At 39.6% G+C, this 15,360-nt stretch overlaps 1 pseudogene; it reads right to left on the reverse strand.

Moving 5' to 3' along the window:
• Positions 1–13,940, reverse strand: part of LOC139701583 (cTAGE family member 2-like) — a 49,360-nt pseudogene extending 35,420 nt beyond the window's left edge.
• Positions 13,941–15,360: the final 1,420 nt, after the last annotated feature.

The following is a 15,360-nucleotide window of genomic DNA, read 5'->3' on the forward strand; positions in this document are numbered from 1 at the left end:
GGGAAGCAGCAGGTGAGAGGAGGAGGTGCTGTGTTTAACTGATGGCAGGTTTTTCATGTCTCTAGGAAACCATTTTAGGGTTTTAGACTGATAGCACTGGGGAGAACAGAAACTTAATGAAGCATCTCTTACAGACCTTCAGGTGGATGAGCAGACCCAGCACAAAACCTACTCCTGCTGTGAACTTCACCTTCCATTAGATTTGTGCATGGCAGTGCCACTCTTCAAGGCCACTGAACTTATTTTCTGTGGGCTCTGAGGTCACATGGCCATTCCCCTAAAAACTCCTCTGTTTGGAATTGTGTGGCTGACTCACTACCTTCCTCCTCCTCAATACCCATGAAGCATTATGTACAGAGGATTTGCAAATGTGAAAATATGTGCAGACACCATGGAGAGCAGTGTGAAGGTTCTTTGGAAGAATAAAAATAGAACAACCATATGGCCCAGAAAGACCTCTTTTGTGTACATTTAAAATAAATGAAATCAGCATGTGGAAGAGATGTCTGTACTCATGGGTTTGCTGCAACTCCCTTCACAAAAGGAAGGGACAGAATCCATCTTAATTTCCTGTGGGTGAATGGATGGATGGATAAGCAAATTGGCAGGTGGCCTGTGGAATATTATTCAACCCAAAAAGGAAGGAGATGCCAGCACTTTCAGTAACTTGAGTGATCCTAGAGGACACTGTGCTGAATTACATAAGCCAGGCGCAGAGAAATCTGGCACAACCTCACTTACATGGGCAATCTAAAAATGTAAACTAACAGAGGCTGAGAATAAAGGGTGGTCAACAGGGGTGAGGGTGAAAAATAGGTGTTGGTCAAAGCTATATGGGCACATGTATGCCAGGTGAGTGAGACCTAGAGATCTGCACCCTAAGTGCATGTAGTTAAGAATGTGGTCTTTTGCCCTTTAAAACCTGTTCAGAGGACAGCTCTCTGGTTAAGTATTTTTGCATTACAAAGCAAAGCACACAGGGGAGCATGAGGAAATGGCAGGAGTACTTGTGGCCCCAGGGTGTTCCAGGTGTGTGTATTGGCCAGCCCACTGAGGTGCCATCAGATAGAAGGAATTATTTGTTTTTATTGTGCCTCCTACTAAGGCAGGGGTCATGAATTGGCAGTGAAGGTGGCTTCTCCAGGGACCAGGAGGCATCTCTTCCACCTGAGCTCCTAAGTGGACTCAGCTGCTCAGGCTGAACCCTTTCCACCTGCCCGCACCCTCCTCACTGCCTGCATCTGTGGGAGATGTGCTGCATGTGCACGTAGATCTTTGGCCAAGGGGCAATGACTGGGAATGTAGCCCTGCCCTCCTCTTCAGTTCACAATGGAATTTGAAGGAGGGTCCTGGGACTGGCTGCTGCCCTCCTCTTCTGCTCTGCTTTTCTGCTCTGTTCTACTTGTTTTTATCGTAAGTAGATTAGTAACAAATCCCCTGTTTTTTTTTTGTTTGTTTGTTTATTTATTTATTTATTTATTTATTTTTTTTGTGTGTGTGTGTGTGTATGATATGATGGCCTTAAGCCTGAGCCTAAGCAAATCCATTTTAAAAAAACCTGCAGTTTCACCAGGCACACCCACAGATCCCTCCAGTATGGCCTCAAACAATTTCTTTCCCTTACCCTGATAAAAAGAGTGAAGCCCCTGGCAGGCTGTCCTCACCTGATAAGAGGGAAAGGCGAGAAGATCAGGGTGGAGACCAAAAAAAAACAGATGTTTCTGACCCCAGGGCGAATGATGTCACTGAGAAATCTGGTGGTAGCTTATAAGGATTGAAAGGGAGGTTAAAAAAAATTAGTATAAGTGATAAAGCAAATGAACCGGGATTCAGCCAGCCAAAAAATGAAATCCCAGTGTCAATGGAGACCATCTGGATGTCTGGACTTTTCCCCTGTTTGGAGGTAACAAGGCTCTTTTTCCTTCCCAGTGAGTTGCACCAAAATCTATCAGTGATAACCTTGCATTGAGAAAGCTGGACTTCCTCCTCCATTGGGTGAAAATGGAATGTGCCTCTCACCTTCCAAATGAGTGGTACCAATGTGACCAATGAAAATAGAGGAAATTGGTGCCTGCATCTTCTTGATGGAGTGTTAACCCTCTGTTTTCTTCTAGAAGTTGCAAGGTTTCTATTCTAATTACCAAGTTTTTGGTTCATTTAGACTTGACTTTTGTGCAGGGTTAGAGACAGGGGTCTAATTTCATTCTTCTACATATGTACATCCAGTTTTCCCAGCACCATTTATTCACATGAACACAGAGGAATGGGCATGAGGGCTCACTGAAATTGGAGTCCTCAGAACATGAGGTCCAGAGACAGCCCAGCTTCTGGAAGCACAGGCTGTACCTATAGCTTCAGGTGGGCACTGTACAGTGAGCCGGGAAGGATGGAGAGAGCAAACCTGTCACTGAGGGGCTTTCATGGCTCCTTATCCTGAAGAGCAAATCATGTATGAATTTTTGCAGAAAACCCTTATGTGTATGGTCAATATTATGATGTGCTGAGGCATCACCAAGAATGAATGGGCATGTGAGATCAGAAAAGAATAAAGTCAAACTCCCTACATCACTTCACACCACACAGACACACACACACACACACACACACACACACACACACCCTCAAAATATATCACAGAACTCAATACAAAATTAAAATTACAGACTCCTAAAAAATAGGAATACATTATTTTGGCCTTACATTTAGAAGTGGTTATAATTTAAGGCATTAGGTATGCAACAAAAGAAGTAATAAGTAAATTAAACTTTATTGAAAATTACAGCTTTTGAGAATCAAAGAATGCACTAAGAAAATGAATTGACAACTCACATGGAAGAAAATATTTGCAAATCATAGATTATAACTCAGAACTGATTGTTACCCCAAATATAGAAAGAACTGTTACAAGTAAACAACAAAGAAAATCACAAAAAAAACCCAGTATCCAAAGACTTGAATATGCACTTCTCTAAAGATCATTATGTTTGATAAGTAGTCATCATTTATCATTTATCATTAAGGAATTGCAAATCAAAATCATAACAAGAGAACACTTTATGAGTAGAAGGATGGCTACCATCAATGACATGGACAATAGCATATGTTCTCAGGGACAAGGATACACTGTGACCTGGTGAAGAAATGTAAAAGATGTGCCTGCTTTCTAGCACAGTCTGGAAACTCCTTCCATGTTAAACACAGACTTACTAAATGACCCAGCAATACCACTCCTAGGTGTACATCCAAGAGAAACAAAGTTAGATGAGTGTTCACAGCAGCATTATTCAAATAGCCAAAAAGTACAAGTGACTAAGTCAACAAACAAAATAGTTTAATAAATAAGGCATATCCATCAAATGGAATGTTGTTCTGCAATAGAAAGGAATGGAGTACTGATGACATGCTATGGCATGAATGAACCTTGAAAATATTATGCCAACTCAAATAAGCCAGTCACAAAAAGACAGGGTCTCACTAACTTGCTTAAGGCACTGATTTTATCCTTGATGAAGGAAGGGTCACTTGGCACTTTGTCCCCCATGCAGACAGCCACACACCTCTCCAGGCACAGTTAGAAACATGCTTATTGAAAAGTTCCTGGGAGAAGCCAGGTTTCACAGCATGCTTTGCATAGTCCTCTCCCAAGTTCCTTGATGCCACAATTCCTTCCAACACCTGTTTCTCTACTAGGTCCTCCAGACAGAAGGCAGCATCTTCTGGAATATTCCTTGTCATGCTATGCCATTACCCTGCCCAGACTTTTCCATTCCTGCCTTCCTATGGACCTCACCAGAGAGCCACTTTCAAGGTTGCTCAGGGCAGAACACACTACTCTCAGGGAGCACGCCCTGCAGCCTCAGAAGATGCTCTCCTTAGAGGCATGAAATAATGGAAGAAAGGGGACTCAGGAAAAAGTGCATCATGTAATTTATATCAGAGAATTATTCTATGGATACATAAAATATATTCATATTTTGAATAGAGGTTTACATGTTCCAAAGGAATTGTCATTTCTTATTTCCAGGAATCTGTCACTTTAAAACTCTAACAATAGGAGGCCACGTTTGTCATATTTTTGACCTTCATAAAGTTGTATGTTAAAAAAAAAGTTGCATGTTGTCCTCTGGCCCAATATTAATATAGCTAATGCCATGACTCATTCAACCAAAATTTCAGGCAAGGATTTATGAACAGCACGCCATCACCAACCAAGCCCTCCCAAATGAATCCTCAAATGGACACCTCACCAGGCTGGATATCCTGGGATGTGGAACCATCTAAAACACCTATTGAAATTAGGCCACCTGCCATCCTTACTGAGAACCCACCTGTCTGTTTTGCTTTAGACCCACAGCTCCCTCACTGGTACCCCTGAGTTGTTTATTTTCCATTTTACATGTTTGTGGTTAAAATATACATGACATGAAATTTGCTATGTTAACCATTTTTTAAAATATTTTTTAGTTGTAGATAGACATAATACCTTTATTTTTTTATATGTGGTACTGAGGCTTGAACCCAAGACCTCACATGTTCTAGTGAGTGCTCTATCACTGAGTTCCAAACCCAGCCCTCATTTTTTTAATATACAATCTTTTTACTCAATATGAATACTCTCTAATCCATAGCATATTTGAGGAATATTGATATCCCTGAGTGTATAAATTTACTTCATTTCAACAAAATTCTACCATACCCATTTGCTCTAGTGTAGAAGAGTAGATGCTCGCCAAGTGCAAGGAAATATTTCAGGCCTTTGGTAAAACCACTATAGAATCAAAGAATCCCTGTAATGAATACAACATTAGAAAATAATTCAGGTCTAATTGTTATTGGTTATATATTTTTGGCTTGTATTTGTTTAATAATGGAGATATTCTCATTTTCTTTTAGATTATTGTTAGTGGTTATTAAAATATAATCAAGAGCTGGGGTTGTGGCTCAGTGGCAGAACTCCTGCCTAGCATGTGTGAGGCACTGGGTTTGATTCTCTGTACTACATATAAATAAGTGAATAAAGTAAATGTCTATCAACAACTAAAAAAAGTTAATAAATAAAACACTTAATCATATACCTATTAGTTTCATTCCCTTGTACTATATTTCTCCACATCAGTCATATAAAAAAGACTATTTCTTTAATTATGACAGTTCAAATATCAAGAAGAGGATTCTTCTTAGTCATGGGAATTTTGATTTTTATAATAACAGCCCAATTATTTAGGTAAAGTACATATAAGTATGTACTGTATATATTTTTGTGATGCTCCATGAGTGTTTCCTGGAGGAGGTGGAGGAAGAAAAGGTCCTCTTCTCATGAACTGACTCCTTGGATCCACAGAAAACAATGGACCTCTGATTGGAGGGTAATATGAGAAAGAAAAGCCAGAGCTAGTTGCTTGGTTTTCAGCAGGGAGAGATGAATCAGGTACATTGGAATCACCTACATCAAGTTTGGTATCATTTCTATAAGATTCCATTTCTGAATATGTAGGCCCATCCATTTTATCCAAAGGCAGCATAGTGCAACTTCTGAGTTCTGCTGATCCAGACAGTCTACCATATTTAGAATAACATCCATCTTGCCTTTGTAGAGGAAGATGTGGATCAGAATATGGTTGGCCTGGTGAAGGGATCATTATCCTATGGGCCTGTTCCCATGGATGTTCCAGGGGCCGTATGTCAGAAGGTGCTCTCTGAGGATAAGTTGACTTATCACAGTTTGATTCTCTTCTTTCATTGCTAGTTGGATGGTCCAGAGGATTCTCTGGGCCCCTTGAGCCTCTTTCTCCTCCGACTGGCACCAAAGTTGAGGGTATGAGTGTACCCTTCTTTTCTAAATGAGAAGGTCTTATTTCACATGAAGGTTGACACAATGGTGAGGGACCATTTGGAGAATTCTTTTTGCCAAAGTCTGTGTTGGAAGCATCAAACACAGAAGGATCTTTTTCTACAAGCTTAAATTATAACTCTATTTCAGTTAATTTTTGTATATTGCGAGCATTTTTTTCCTTAAATTATTGAGGTGTCTTTCAGCACTCCTAGCTGCCAACTCATTACCATGAGCTTTTTTCTCATAGTAAATAATGTGCCCCTGATAAAAACAAATGGTTCTCTCCAATTCTTCTTCAAGATCTTTTGATTGCTTTCTATTGGTCTCCAGCAGTTTAGTTGTATGGCTGATCTTTTCTTCCTCTTTGAAAAGTTTCTCTTATTGCTCTACCTGGTAATTTTTCTCTCCTATTTTCTTTGGAGTTTCATTACATTTTCTTGATATAATTCCATCATGACTTTAAGTTTCTGCTAAAGATTCTGATTCTCAATTTCAAACTGTGAATTTTCTGTTTGCAAAGATGCTTGTTCTGTCTTAAGATTTTTAATATGTTCTATCAGGTCTTTCTTTGTTTCAATTACTTCAGATAATAAAGTAAAAATTTGATTTCTTTCTCTTTCTAAGGTTTTAAAAGAGGCCTTTAACTGTGCATCATAAACCAGTGTCTTCCAAGACCCTTTTGGCTGATCTTCTAAGTGAGCACTAATTTCTGATTAACTCTTCAATTCCAATTCCAAGTAACTATCATCTGTTAGGACTTTTTCAAGCACGGGAGCCCAATCTTTTATCTGCAGTAAGTGTTCAGTCAGAGAATTAATGTGATTTTATTTGTCTCCTAGAATTTGTTCTGCGTGTTCTTTAGAGTGTTCAAATATAATTTTCTGTTTAGTAAGGCCATTCACTTTTTCTTTCCATACTTCAACTTCTTGTAAAAACTGTTTATGACTTTCCTGAAGTCATTCAAAGCCTCTTCTATTGCTACTGTAATTATTTCTTTATTCATTTGAAATATTCTCAAGGTTGTTTTAGCTTCAGGTATTTGTGATTTAAAGGATTTTGATTCATCTTCTAGGGACTTAATCCTTTTTGATATATCCACCATCAATTTATCCTGTTGAGAATATTTAGTTTTCTCTTATTTTAGCTCATTTTCTAGAAAGAGTATTTCATTCTCAAGTTTAGATATGGACCTCTCCAGGATTTCATATATTGCCTCCAAGTTTTCTGTTTTTACTGACTCCTTCACCAAAATGACATCCCTTAAAGGTGACTCTAAGCCTTCATACTCTTTTTGAACAAGGCTAACATTTTCAAGTAATTGACATTTTTCTTGAATTAGTCCAAAAATTTTAGAGCAAGTTTTGTTTTTAAATCTTCTCATGTAATGCCTGCTTCTCACAGAGTGATAACTTCTCCACAAAAACAAGAGAACAACAAAAAATCCAACAGCTGTACATATCACCAACTCCCATGGACAGTCATAAGGACTAGGGTGTGTTTCCATGTCTTCAGTCAAGGTAGACCACAACCCTACTTACTTCTTCCAGGACCACCCCCAATTATGGCTGAGAGACAGCTGTTGCCTCTCCATCATGCTAAGGCTACTTTGGCTATTCCCTCCACAACCATACAATCCCCAGCCACGCCAAAATAGGCTGTGAACACTCAGGCCTTTGGTCATGAGAAAACCTGCACCAGGCAATGCAGCAGACCATTTTGTACCAGTGAGTGGCAGGGAGGGGCTGTGGGCATGGGCATGGGTATCCCTGGTCATGGGATCTCAGGGGCCTAGCACACTTACACTGCCTGTCAGGGAAGTATTGGTCCCTCCACTATGCTATAAATTCTAAACCAGTGAAGGTTCAAGACAGTCCAAATCAAGCCAGAGAGAAGTCCTCTCCAGGTCACCCACCCATTGATTTGGTTTAGGCCAGGCTAAGGCAGAACTTATTATGTGCCATTCTATATAGTCATAATATCACCCAGTTTGTTGTAACTAAAATTCTACAGCTCTGTAAATTTTTAAAGAGTTAGTACACCATATATTTTTATTTATACCACTTGCCCTTTTGTTTTAATTACTCATTCCTTTCCCTCCCCTCCTGTCCCCTCTCTTTATCCTTCCTTCATTTCTTCTTTCTCCCTTTCCTTTTCTTTCAGTGTTGGGGGTTAAACTTCAGGGCCATGTACATGCTGGGCAAGCTCTCTACCACTGAGCTACATCTTCAGCCTTGTTGACAACTTCTACAAAAGTCATCTGAATTATTCCATAGAAAAACTCTTGTGTTAGACATTTGAAAAATAATTTGAGAAGAGTTGCAAACATGGGAATAAATCAGTTTTGATAAGTTGTTTTAAAATAGTATACAATATGTAATGTTTCTAAAAATAAATTGAGTTGGTTTTCATGTCAGTTTTTGTAGACAACTATTTATTTAAGAGTCTTTGAAATATTTTTTCAGATGTTCTTTTCACTTCTCACAGGATTTAAACACTTTTAAGAAAGCTGGTTATTATAAGTATATATCAAAGAGAAGGATAAGATAAGTGAGATCCTGCCTCAAACAAAACAAAATAAAATGTTGTGTGGGATTCTCACATAGACAGGAAACACCAGGGTATTCAACAGGAAGCAGTGTTTATTTGTGTGCATCTAGCCTCAGTGGATTCTTATCTGAAGGCTGAACATTTAGTGTAGAAAGTGATCTCTTATATATTCTAGTTAGTTTCCTTTTACATACTAGTCTTTGTCTTCATATGAGATAATAGACATTCCTGATTGGACATTCTATTTCTATACTACAAAGTAGCAAGAATGTTCAAGATTGATTTCTGGAGGGCTCACAATGATACAGATGGCATGTTCTTTTTCTTTTCTTCTGAGATATCTCTACCATAAAATGTAGCTCAGTGGTAAAGCATCCCTGGTGTCTATTCCCAGTACCAAACCAAAGAAAACCAAATAAATGCAGATGCACTTAATTTAGGGCAGAGAGTTTAGCATTATAATGAGTTATAGTGAGCAAAGTTTACTCTAGGTCACTTAGAAGAGCAGCTGTGTATCTTTGACTGGTTTAAGGCCTTTTCTAAAGTGCAGATTCTGAAACAAAGTAACAACTTCAAGTGAAGTTAGCCTTGAGCAACTCTCTGCCTGCAATCACAAGTGTTCCTAAGTTCCTGCCAGTCAGCTGAACACTTTGTAGGCCATTTCCTAGTGGGAAGAAAAGTCTGAAGGGGGAGAAAACTTGAATTCTTGGGTGACTCCCTTCTTATTTGGCTATTCTAATCAACTTTCTGTCAGTACCTCCAGTATCTAACATGCAGAGAGGTTGAATAGCCTCCAAATCTGGATCTTTGAGAACTGATCCTGGCCCTCATCTCACTCCACATTCCTTGGTTGTTTTCTGAAGCACCTCAATACCTGGGTATTGGAGGATTTCACTTCCTTCCACCTCTATGGCCTCCAGTTCACTGAAATTCTATACAATTTCAGCACATTGTAGTACCTGAAATTGGGAAGGAGTTTCTCAAGGCAGGAGATTCAGCCTTTCTAGCAGGCTATCTTGACCTTGAACCTACATAAGGCAGTCCCCTTAGGGGTACCCAGTAGACCACATTTGGGCTATTACTTTTGGGGTTGAGTGTTAGCAATTGTTGCCAGAAAGGCATTTCTCCCTTGTTCCCAGGATCTCCCCCACTGAGGTAGTACTTACTATTTGATGGAGGATGAAGGCTATCTAGGTGCCCGCCACTCACTTTTCTCACCTCCTTTGCCAACTGGTATCAGAACCAGCTTTCTCTCACACAGCCCATTGCCCAAGGCCCCAATGACCCAGGAGTCTTTAGAGGCTAGTTCTGTAGGAGGGGTGAAGCCATTCTGCATTCTGCAAAGAGACACCTCTGTTCTTAGAGGCTGTAGTGATAGGAATCACCTGTATGTTTTCTTCTAGACCATCTTGGCGGTGGGGTTGTGAGGGATGCAGTCAGGAATTCCTTTAAATTAGCTGTCAATTATGGCTAGAGATAGACCCAGGAGCCTGTAGTCTTGGGCTAGAGAGGAGAAAGCATATTGGTTCCTTCTATACAATTTCAGCACAACTTTTTATTTCTCTGGTTGTACCCGATGTAACAATGCACTATATGTGCATACATATATGTACCTAGGTTAATAATGTCCATCTTATTCCACCATCTTTACTCTCCACATGCTCCCTTTCATCGCTCCCTCCCCTTTTCTCCATCATAGTTCCTCCATCCCCCCCCCCCCCATTATGGATCAGCATTCAGTTATCAGAGAGAACACTCAGCCTTTGGTTTTTGTTGTTATTTGGAATTGGCTTACTTCACTTAGCATAATATTCTCCAGCTCCATCCATTTACCTACAAATGCCATAATTTTACCTACAAATGCCATAATTGTATTCTCTTTTAAAGCTGAGTAATATTCCATTGTGTATACATACCACAGTTTCATTATAATTTCATTTATTGAAGGGCATCTACGATGCTTCCACAGCTTAGTCATTGTAAATTGAGCTGCTATAAACATTGGCAGCATTACTAAGCCATAATCCCAGCCTGCATTAACCATTTTTAAGTGCAAATAGAATTCAGAAGTGCTCAGTACATTCACTATCACCACCATCTATTGCTAGACTTCATCTTCATAACAGAAACTCTGCACCCATGAAATATTGCCACCCCATTGCCCATCATCCAGTCCCCTGCTTTCTGTTTCTGTGGGTTTGATGTCTTTATATACATCATCTAAGCAGAATTACATAGTAAGTGTCTTTTTGTGATTGTGTGACTACACTTAACATAATGTGGGATAAATTATATTCCATTGTGTGGATGGACAACATGTTTATCCATTCCTCCATCAATGGATGCTTACATTGCTTCCACTCTTCAGTTTTGGGGAACTCCTACTTGGCATTTCTGGAAGCTTGAGCAGTAGAGGAGGCGGGGAATCTACAGGAAATGAGCTGTGGTTGGGATCTCGTGGGTCCATTAATTCCACCTTGATGTAATCTATAGGCAAGAGGAGACATGAGCTTATCCAGGTGAGGGAACCTGCAATTAGCACAGATGCTACAGGTAAGGCCAGAAAACCTCTTGACTCTAAAGAAAGAGAGGAAATTATGAAACTCAAAGACAGACTTGAGAAGAGGGCCTACACCTAAGGAAAGATGAAGTTGTGCCACACAAAGAACACTAAGAAGAAATGAATATGAGTGAAGGATGAGCAAAGCTCAGGTACACCCTTCTTCCCAACATCACAGGTTGCACTTGCCATCCTTTGTTGATCAGTTGGTAAGAAGAAGGCTTAGTGTCTACTAGGTTTGAGCACTCCAATTCCAAGATCACTGTTACCTGCTCCATTTAACAGAAGGATACCATTTTACAGACTTTCCTTTTAAGGACTTAGAAGTTCCCTGAGTACAAGAGCTAAGTCTAATCTTTGCATGTTCCAAGGTGCCTCATGCATAGTCAGCACTGGGCCTTTCTGCAGTGTCAGACTGAGGGCAGCAGTCAGGCCCAAGAAGCAAAATTTAGGAATCAATCAGTTGAAAGAAGATGCAAGTCACTGGGAATATTGGTCTGGTCATACATTATTCAGAGGTGGCAATATCCCCTAACAAGCCCCCAGGGGCATTTCCATATATCTTTTCAATATAAAGGCCAAACAAAGAAGGCACATTGCCAACAAGTTGGTGCATCCCCACAAGCAAAAGTTTATGACCTTGATTATGAAGTTGCACCCCCTTTCTCCTCAGAAAAGCCTTAACTGGTCTTCTCCAGAATCTTTACCATGGCTGATTTTAGGACTTCCAGCAAAAGAGTTCAATGTAGATAAACTCTCTATTTTGTGTCACCTGTTTACTTGGCCACTGGCCAAGAAGATACCAGCATTTCCAGTGCTGGACACCCGCTTACTAGTTTTTCACAAACATATCCAATATAGTAGTTTGTAGAAATGTGCAAACAAAGCCTCTGGCATTGAGCTGGGCTTCACAGAGATGTCTACATTTTTAAGATAAGAGAAATTACTAATTGGGCTCTATAGTAACAGCTGGCAGAGGGAGGAAAGAAAGGGGAGAAAAAGAATCTCTCCACTTTTCAGGTGTTGTCCTTGAAGAGTTAACTTGCCCAAAACACTGAGAGAAAAAGCTGCTTTTATCTGAAGTTCTATAGACTGCGAACTTCTAAGCCTCTCCCCTTACAATCTGGGTATAAAACTTTGAAACTACCTGAAATCAGGGTTCAGGGAATTTATTGATTACAGAAAAGCTGTGCCCTCTGAACCTGGCTGCAGCCAAATAAAACTGCTTCCTGATATCTTCAGGGCCTTGCTTCATCTGTTCCTACAACAATCCAGGCAGTCCTCTCTGTTTTTCTCTTGCAAATGAAACTCTTTTAGATAACTATAATAAGTCATATGCTGGATTATCTCTCACTGACCTTAGAGTTATATTTAATTCTACCTATAACCAGAGACTGCCCCATGGGAAATGCAAAAAAAAAAAAAAAAAAAAAAAAAAAAACCCTTGCTACCAATGTACCCAACAATGCTTTTTGGAATGTTCCCCACTGATAATGATAACATTCCATAGAATCAATGTGTTACTGACATACCTTCCCTGGGGAAGAACAACATCTATGTGCCTGGGCAGGTGCAGCCCCCTGGAATGTAACTAATGTGCCCAAAAACCACATGGGCTACTTCAGTAACTGCTATGCAGAACAAGCCATTACCAGCGGATATGCAGGAAATCAGTATGGCATGATGGATATCACACCAATATTGCTAGCTGCTAGACCCATCAAATGGACAGCAGCCGGCTGGATAAATGGGTCTATATTGAGTCCGTACCCTGACAATGGATTTTGACAATTGCCTTGGTAAGGTTATGCATAGTCATAAAATAATTAGCATCCAAAGCACCCTTAATATACTATATATTATATATACATGGATTTGTCTTTGTGCCAAATTATGCTTGTACCCACTATGCACAAGCTTGTGTTACACCACTCTTTGCCAGGCTAATAATCAATGATACTGATGGCATAAATATCACTAAGACAGAGATCACTTATGCAGTAAATATATCCTGCTGGCTAACAAATTGTCTAACCCATGCTATAAGAGCTAAATGTCTATTTATTCTCAGAGTGTCCCCAGCAGTCTGGCTTCCAGTGAACCTGTCTGGAGGGTGGAGGAGTCCATGGGACATGGAGATGAAGAATCTTCTAAATGAGATACTACACTGGACAAGGTAGGCAATTAGACTTATCACTGGGATTATTGCCCTGGTTGCCACCATTGCTGCCACAACCACTGCTGCTGCTTCAAAAACTCAGAGCATCTAGACTGCTCAGACTATAAACAATTTGTCTACTACCATGGCAGAAGCCTATGCCATTCAAAATGACTAAATATATTTTCTCAAGCCGCTATCTTAGTCATTCAGCAAGAACTAGACCTCTACCAGGAAAAACTAGATATTCTGTTTATGTTGCAAAGGCTCACTTGTGACTCTAAATTTTAGAGTATTTGTGTCACCCAATATGCTGTATCTGAAAATGTAACCTTACACTTCTCCAATTTTTCTTAGTATATTAACGGTGTTTGGGATGTTAACTATTTTATGACTATGCATAACCTTACCAAGACAATTGTCAAAATCAATGGACAAAGGTGTCTATCTTGAAAAACTTTTTTTGCTTCCATGAATTTACTGAACATTGGAAAAACCTGATAACTGAATTAACTAATCCTTATAAAGCTATTACCCTGGCCCTACTGTTCATAACAGTGATAATATTTTCTCTTGTTGTGAGATGGTTATGTAACCATGTGAAGACAACACAACAAAAAACAGCAATGCTGGCTGAAATCTTTGCAGCAGAGTAAGAGTGGGAAGATGTGGGAAAAAGTGCATGGATTACTGCATATGTGGCATGTGTTAACAGCGTCTGAGTGGCAGGCCACTCCCCTTGTGCTAGGGATGTGAGCGACAGGGCACTCCCCTCGTGCTAGGATTGGCTTGTGAGAGGCACAGCCCCGGGCCATACGTTGCAGTTCATGTGCTTGCTCCATGGCCCACTTATTGATTGGTTGCTGCAAGGAAAGTTAGCAGACATTGCATTGGTGGCTGCCTGTAATCTGCTTATCTACTGCCTGAGTATAAATACATGGTAACTGTGCAATAAAATGAGACCTGTTTTCTGTTTGGTCTCTGGAGATCTTGATTAGTGACTCTGAAGCCACACTGTCCTTGACCCTGTTCTGTGGACCTCCTTGTTGGATGAGGCCACACATAACAAAGAGAGTTAAACATTATTTTCAAAATCACATACTAGTACATGGCTAGGATAAAACTTGCTTCTTGTTCTGTCATCAAAATAGAAAGAGCTACTTCTACTTGAAGCTATCTTGCTAAACTCTTGGTAGTCTCCCTAAAGATTAGGCAGTCTTTGAAAACAGACCTATACAGAGAGCCTAACATAGTAGAAACAAAAATAAAAAATAACAAAAAAAAAATTGTTGAGGGACCTGCCATTGTCCTGCATCGACTGTGGAAGCTTGAAGGCATGGTGAAACCACTTCAAAGATGGTTTCAGAGAACAACATCTGCTTTATTGTACAGCAAAAAATAGCTTTTATACTGGATATGTGCCAATTTACATATAACAGTCATGATAGACCAGAGATGATACATAACATATCATCTTATGGGAATCCAGACACCAAGAGTCTAGAAATTGACATGTAGGCTGAACTTGCACCTATAGAGGAAATACTCCTTGTCAAAGAGGCAACAAAATTGGACTTGCCAATATTGTGACAGCATTTTGTCCCAAAACATAGCGTTCTATGTTAGGATTTCCCTGCTGAACAATGAGCAAGACCCCCAGGTAGGCCCAAGATCAGGGCCTTAAACAGTTCCCAACTCAAAGTCTTGAACAAGCTGAGTTGTTAAGACAATTTTTTGTTCAGCTTCAGGCATACAGTTAATAAGACTTTTGATAGCAAACAAGGTTAACAAGAGAAGTATACCTACTATGCCATATGTTAACAGACTGTAGGGATTAAACCATGAAACTAACTTTTGTCATTGGTCAAGCAAGTGTGTAGCCCACCATTAAAAGAAAGTGGAAACCATAGGCATGTTAATTTGAATAGAATTAGTTTTTACAATTTGGGCAGTCAGATTGAAGAGATTTTGTTGGAATTGATTGTTTCAAGTTCCATGAATATAATTTGACAAAATAGTATAATTTTGTAGAGAAACATTTCAGGAAAATTGAGTCCAATAAATGTGCATAAAATACACATCACAAAGCAGTCTTTAAGTTTGATGTAGAGCTTTGATTTTTTTTTATTTATATATGACAGCAGAAAGCATTATAATTCTTACTACACATATATAGCAAAATTTTTCATATCTCTGGTTGTATACAAAGTATATTCACACCAATTTTTGTCTTCATACATGTGCTTTGGATATTAATGATCA

Source organism: Marmota flaviventris, chromosome 13 (assembly GCF_047511675.1).
Source record: "Marmota flaviventris isolate mMarFla1 chromosome 13, mMarFla1.hap1, whole genome shotgun sequence".
In the NCBI taxonomy this organism is placed as follows: Eukaryota; Metazoa; Chordata; class Mammalia; order Rodentia; family Sciuridae; genus Marmota; species Marmota flaviventris.